This window comes from Heptranchias perlo, unplaced genomic scaffold (assembly GCF_035084215.1).
Source record: "Heptranchias perlo isolate sHepPer1 unplaced genomic scaffold, sHepPer1.hap1 HAP1_SCAFFOLD_59, whole genome shotgun sequence".
NCBI lineage: Eukaryota > Metazoa > Chordata > Chondrichthyes > Hexanchiformes > Hexanchidae > Heptranchias > Heptranchias perlo.
The window spans coordinates 347,090-354,307 of record NW_027139612.1 but is presented as its reverse complement, the minus strand read 5'-3'; the positions used below and the strand labels follow the sequence as shown (position 1 = coordinate 354,307).

Sequence of the window (7,218 nt, the reverse complement as noted above, 5' to 3'; positions counted from 1 at the left end):
GCTCACCAGCACCTTCTCAAGAGCAATTAGGGATGGGCAATAAATGCTGACCTTGCCATTGACACCCACATCCCATGAATGAAGACAAAAAATGTCGCCTGCATGGCTGAGTAATTTCCTGCGGCTGAACGACGGTAAGAATGAAACCATCGGCTTCAGTCCTTTGAACGAACTGTATACACTTGCCGTCGAGCTCAATCCCCACTTGGTCCTCTGCCCCGAATATCCACTGCATCAGAAAATCCTCCATAACATCGAATCACAGCATGGAAACATCATAGAAGGAGGCCATTCGGCCCATCGTGCATGTGCCAAATATTTGAAAGAGCGATTCAATTAGACCCGCTCCCCTTCCCTGTCCCCATAGCCCTGCAATACCTTCCCCTTCAATTGTTTATCCAGCTCCCCTTTGAATGTTATTATTAAATCTGTTTCCACCGCCCTTTCAGGCAGTGCATTCCAGATCATGACAACTCGCTGCGTAAAAACATTCTCCTCATCTCACCTCTGTTGCCAATGACCTTAAATCTGTGTCCTCTGGTTACCATCCTTTCTGCCACTGGAAATAGTTTCTCCTGATTTATTCTATCAAAACCGTTCATGATTTTGAACACCTCTGTTAAATTTCCACTGAGCCTTCTCTGCTCAAAGGAGAACAACCCCAGCTTCTCCAGTCTCTCCACCTCACTGCAATCCCTCATCCCTGGCACCATTCTAGTAAATCACCTCTGCACCCTCTCTAAGGCCTTGACATCCTTCCTAAAGTGTGGTGGGCAGAATTGTGTGGTGGCCAGCTGGGGCCGAACCAGTGATTTATAAAGGTTCAGCATAAGTTCCTTGCATTAGTACTCTATGCCTCTATTAATAAAGTCAACGATTCCGGATAGTTCATTATCAGTCAGGATGGCTGAGCGAACTAAGGCGCTGCGTTCAGGTCGCAGTCTTCTTCGGAGGCGTGGGATCGAGTCCCACTTCTAATATCGGTTATTTTTAAACCAATTTTATTTGTTGCTTGAGCTGCAGTTGATTTTTGGGCCCAGTTGATTTGCTCTTCCCGCAATAACCAACCCGGTCTCCATCCACGGCATGTTTTGACGCCCACCGGCTCATCCCTAAGCCATTAGAAGTAAATGCCTTTCATGACTGCTGCTTACAAATGTATTTACATGTATCTGTATTATTTATTCATTTATTGGGGTGTTCTAATGTCAATGTATTTTCTGGATATTTATTTATCTATGTCTTATTTTTTATTACACACAAATACATAACACAGATACACAGAGATATAATGATAACCACCACACAGTTACACCCAAATGTATTTATAAGTGTCACAGATGCAATCATATATATTTATAACAAGATATATCATATTGTAAAAATAATCAAAATAAATTTATAAATGGCACACATAACATAAACACTCACTTAATAAAGAAGCATGACATCCATAGTTTAAATTTGCACACCGTCCTGTTAGCAGTCCTGAACAAAGTCCACACACCGAAAGTCTCAGCGTTTTTTCAGATGCTGCCCGTCCTGTTATGCATTTTGAGCAGTTCCTTTCCTGTGATGTGATGATTCTGGGTGCCGGGTGTGTGTAATTGGATTTGCTGCAGTCATGCTGCCGCGGACAGGTGAAGGCTGCTTCTGAGGCTGCCTGACACCCGGTGGGAGTGGGCGGGGATTTGGTAATCTGAAATAAATTCAACTGTGCATGAGAAGCTTTCATGAAGGTCAACATCAAGGTCCCTGCCATTCGACCTCCAGGCGCAATAGCGTCGCGTCTGATTCAAGGTTGCGTGTTCAAATCACATCGGGGTCACGCTTGTTCTTAACTTTAGTAGGAGTCTGAATAATTCCGTAATTCATATTGCATTCCCTTTTTCACAATAAACAGAACCCTATTCTGAATTCTGCCTCACCAGTTCCCCAGTGTCAGAGAGAGAAGCGTCTGATTCCCTCATTTATTTATTGCAAGATACACACACAAACACACTTATTAATTCAAAATCAGCGTGCAGCTCCACACACAGTTCAACACAGCCAGAGAGACAGGCAAGCACCGGGAAATAGACAAACCGGTTTCTCAGAGAATTGCCAGTACCTCCACGGTCGAATGTAAGGGCTTTTGTTGTTCGCTTTCGTTCCACACCTTGGAATTCAGGTTCATGGTTTGTAGGACAAGGCACGGGCGCGATGGCCCGAGTGGCCTGCTTCTGAGTTGAATCCTTCTCCGATTCTAAGCTCAGCCCCTGGGGCGGAGCTAGCAGCCGCTTCGCTGCAATAATAGACCAAATGGAGAAGTATCAGCAGGCTCGGCCAGCTCAGTCGGTCGAGCATGAGACTCTTAATCTCAGCGGTCGTGGGTTAGCGCCCCACTGTGGGCGAATTCTGTTTTAAACTTTTGCGCTGCTTTCGCGAGTGAACCCTCCCTTCACTGTCAGTGCAAGAGACGAGTCTGTAAGTGCCGCGTCATGTGCAATGGTCAAAGCTTTAAAAGGAGCAGAAGGTTATTCCGGGTTCAGATACACAAACCTCTCTGATGAGCCTGAGATTTTATCAGAGGTTGCTGCCTCCCCTACATCTCTAGCCCTCTGACGAGGCACTTGCTCCGGTTTCAATTTACAAACTGGGTGAGTTGGTGATCGGGTGTTGGAGAGCTGGTTTGTGATCTGAGTAGGAGACTCAGCGGCCCCGGGTGAGACAGAGAAAAAAAATCATTCCAGGCCCGGCCCCAATCTGCGGATGTGGAAGAAAACACGGGAGGAGGGTGCGGTGTGAGGTCCCTGTCAAACCAACTGCCTGAACAAAGCTGGCCACAGTCACAGAATCAGAATGGCTGCTTCCTGAGCGGGGGAGGCCGATTCATGTGGAAAAGGATCCGGACGAGAATGGTCTGATTCATAAGGTTAGGGGAGGGAAATTAGGGATCTCCTTCGCAATGTTAATTACTTGAAAATGAAGCCTTTTTCCTGTGTAACTTGTGTGGTTTTTGATGAATGAAATGTTTGTAAAAAGGCATCCGTGGAGAAGGATTGAGAGCTTTTAGGACGAGAGGGGAAATGAGTAGATTTTTTTTTCACACAGAGGGTTGTTACGATCTGGTAGCCACTCCCTGAAAGGCTGGTGGAAGCAGCTTTCATAGGAACTTTCAAAAGGCAATTGGACAGGTACTTGAAGAGGACTGACTTGCAAGGTTATGGGGAAAAGGCTGGGTTTTTTCGACTAAATTGCACAGCTCTTTCAAAGAGTAGGCAGGGCAACACGGCCGAATAGCCTCCTTCTGTGCTGTATTGGTCCATGATTCTATTCCATGATTTTAGTGTGGGACAGGAGAGATGTTGTTTAAAGAGAGGTAAAACTGTCCCAATCAGAGCAGACAGAGGTGACTGGTCGGTTCCCCTCTGCCCAGTATAAGTCACCAGCGGTTTTTTGTGGTGTTGTGGTTACCAGTTCGCTTGACACGCGAACGGCCCTGCTTTCGATCCTGGGCGGACAATTTATGATGCAATTGCTGTTTACATTCTATATTAATGACATGGATGAGGGGACCGAGTGTAATGTATCCAAGTTTTATGATGATACAAAGGTAGGTGGGAAAGTAAGCCGTGAGGAGGACGCAAAGGGAGGTGGACAGGTTAATTGATTGGGTAAGAAGGTCGCAGTTGGATTATAAGGTGGGAAAATATGAAATTGTCCACTTTGGTAGGAAGAATAGAAAAGCAGAATAGTTTTTATACGGTGAGAGTCCAATAAATGTTGATATTCAGAGGGAGTTCGGTGTACTTGTAAACACATCACAGAAAGTTAACATGCAAGTACAGTAAGCAATTAGGAAGAAAAATGGTATGTTGCCCTTTATGCAAGGAGGTTGGAGCATAAGAGTAAGGAAGTCTTGCTGCAATTAAATAGGGCTTTGGTGAGAACACACCTGGAGTACTTTGATGTAGTCTATTTGGATTTTAGCATGGCTTTTGACAAGGTCCCAATTGGCAGACTGGTCAAAAAAGATGTGATTGCACTAGAGAGGGTACAGAGGAGATTTACGAGGAGGTTGCCAGGGCTGGAGATTTTTGGCTGTGAGGAAAGATTGGAGAGGATGGGGTTGTTTTCTTTGGAACAGAGGAATCTGAGGAGTGATTTAATTGAGGTGTACAAAATTATGAAGGGTCTAGATAGAGTGGATGGGAAGGACCTATTTAACACAGCAGGGAGGTCAATAACCAGGGGCCATTGATTTAAAGTGATTGGTAGAAGGATTAGAGAGGAGCTGAGGAGAATTTTTTTCACCCAGAGGATGGGAGGGGTCTGAAACTCACTGCTGAAAGGGTGGGAGAGGCAGAATCCCTCGTTACATTTAAAAAATACTTGGATTTGCACCTGAAGTGGTGTAACCTGCAAGGCGACGGACCGATTGCTGGAAAGTGGGATGAGGCTGGGTGGCTCATTTTCGGCCGGCGCGGATGCGATGGGCCGAATGGCCTCTTTCAGTGCCGTCAATTTGCGATGATTCTGCAAAAATGGCAAATGTTTTTTGTAACAACAAATTTCTTGACTGGGAATCGAAAGCGGGCCGCAATGGTGAGAGCGCCAAATCCTAACCACTAGACCACCATGGAAGACATGGAAAGTTTCTAAATATATCTGGGAGTGTTTGTATTAGGTACAAATAATATTTATGGTTTCGTGACTCTGTTAGATGCAAATGTATTTACATGAATCTGTATTATTTATTTATATATTGGGGTGTATATATTGTAAATCTACTTCTGGCGCTGATAAGAGTCCATATAATTCCGCAATTAATGTTTCATTTGCGTTTTCACAATAATAAGTCTGTCTCACTGGTTCCCCAGTGTCAGGGAGGGAAGTGTCTGATGCCCTCTTTTATTTGATGTTACAAACAGAAGACAAACACTCGTATTCGTTCAAAATCAACCTGAAGGTGGACACACACACAGAGATAAACACAGCCAATGATATGGTCGTTCTGTTGGGATTGCTGCACATGCATACCCAGGGGCGAGTTTACTGCAATGATAGACAAGAGCGGCTGAGCTTTTCAGGCCCGGTTCGCTCAGTCGATAGAGTGTAAGACTCTAAATTGCAGGGGCGTGGGCTCAAGCCTCATGTTGGGCGTATTCTGATTTAAACTTTTTATGTTGCTTTCAGGGGTGAACCCAAGCTCTGACTCCCCCCGACCTCCCGTGCAGTGTCACCGCGCACATTGTGGCCGCGCCCGGGCTGATTTCTCTCTCTCTCACCCGGGACCGATGAGTCTGCTGTACCGTGATCACCAACTCACCCAGTTTGTGAATTTAAACCGGAACAGGTGTCTCGTAAAGGGCAAGAGAAGTAGGGAAGGCTGCAACCTCTGATAAAATCTCATTCCCATTAAAGGTTTGTGAAACTGAATCCCTAGCACTTTCTGCAACTTTTAAAAGTTTTGACATTCACTGTACAGGACGCGGCACCTCGAGACTCGTCTCTGACACTCACAGTGATGCGTTGGGCTGTTTTCACTCGTAAAACAGCTTTTGTGATATTGTGATATTGTCTTTGACTCCCTCACCAGCGGAAAGGGTTTGCCTATCTCCCTTTCAAAATCCTTAAAAGACTTCTATATTCCAGGGAATACAAGTATGTAACCGCTCCTCATAATTTAACCCTTCGAGCCCTGCTAACATTCTGGTAATTCTGGTCTGCGCTCCTTCCAAGGCCAATATACCCTTTTAGAGTAAAAGGGAATAAAATTTAAAATGAGCGTCACTGAGGATCAGTTTTCTATCACTCAAAGTTATCTGTTTAATGAAGTAAAAGATGCAGCTTACAAAGAATAAGGGAGCAGCCACTGTCTCCCTTTTTGGCAGGAGAAGAAAATAGATCTGGATGTTCATGGAGACCAAGTTCCAACATAATGTTTCCAGCCAGGATCGAACCGGGGACTTTTCGCGTGTTCAGCAAATGTGATAACCACTATACTACAGAAACCGATGGTACCTTGCTCAACACAATGGGCAACTGAATGGTGTCCTCTCTCTGCTCGTACTTGGAATGTGTTCTTTCAAGTACAGCAAGAGATTCAGACAGTGGCAGCTTCACCTTTTCTTTAAAAACTCTCAGCATAGTGGGTTTGAGCCCCACGTTGGGCGAGTACCGTTTTAAACTTTTATGCTGCTTCCACCTGTGAGCCCCAGCTCTGATACTTCCCCCACCCCCCTCCATCTCACCGCGCACGATGGGGCCGCGCCCGGGCTGAATCTCTCCAATTAGGTTTCCGCCCCAGTCGCAGCATGAAATGGTCCTTATCAAAGTCACAAATGATACCCGATGTGACTCCCACCATGATAAACTATCCCTCCTCATCCTTCTCAAATACAATATCTCACCGTGCTGTTATGCTGTTAGACGAGTTTCCTCTCTCTGCTCTTATTTGCAATGTGTTGCTTTTCCGACTGATAATACTTAGTATCATCGTATGATGTTAGTCCACAAGAGGAGATCATTCGGCCCATCGTGCCTGTGCTGGGTCAAACACACGTATTCGTTCAAAATTCGTTCAGAGATGGATTGAGTGCCTTGTTATCAGAAAATTGCCTGAACCCTCACAGTCTGCAGCTTTCCTCCTCGCTATCAACCACATGGCCTATTTTTGTGTCACCCGCAAATTTCTTAATCATGTCCCCTAAGTTTCGGTCCAAATCGTGAATGTCGAGCACAAAAAGCAAAGGACCAAGTACCGAGCCCTGCGGCACCCCACTGGAAACAGCCTTCCAGCCACAAAAACACCCGTCGACCATTACACTTTCCTTCCTGCCACTGAGCCAATTTTGGATCCAACAAGACACATTCCCTTGGATCCCATGGTCCTTTCCTTTTTTGAGCAATCTGCCATGTGGGAACTTTTCAAAAGCCTTGCTAAAATCCATGTCGACGACATCAATTGCGCTACCCTCATCCATCAATCAGGTGAGTCAGACACAACTTCCCCTCAACAAATCCATGCTGACTGTCCTTGATTAGTCCGTGCCTTTCGAAGTGACAGTTCATCCTGTCCCTCAGAATTGATTCCAATAATTTGAAATGGAGTCTTTCTCCTGCTTGCTGCAATAACAGATAAGGTGGTTACAAATGCACAAGCCCGGCTAGCTCAGTCGGTAGAGCATGAGACTCTTAATGTCAGGGTCGTGGGTTCGAGCCCCACGTTGGGCG

General features: G+C 45.5%; 1 non-coding gene across 1 annotated transcript; it reads left to right on the top strand.

The window, feature by feature from the left end:
• The first annotated feature begins 7,145 nt into the window (after positions 1–7,145).
• Positions 7,146–7,218, top strand: trnak-cuu (transfer RNA lysine (anticodon CUU)). Its single transcript has one exon. It is a non-coding gene; the product is annotated as a tRNA-Lys (tRNA).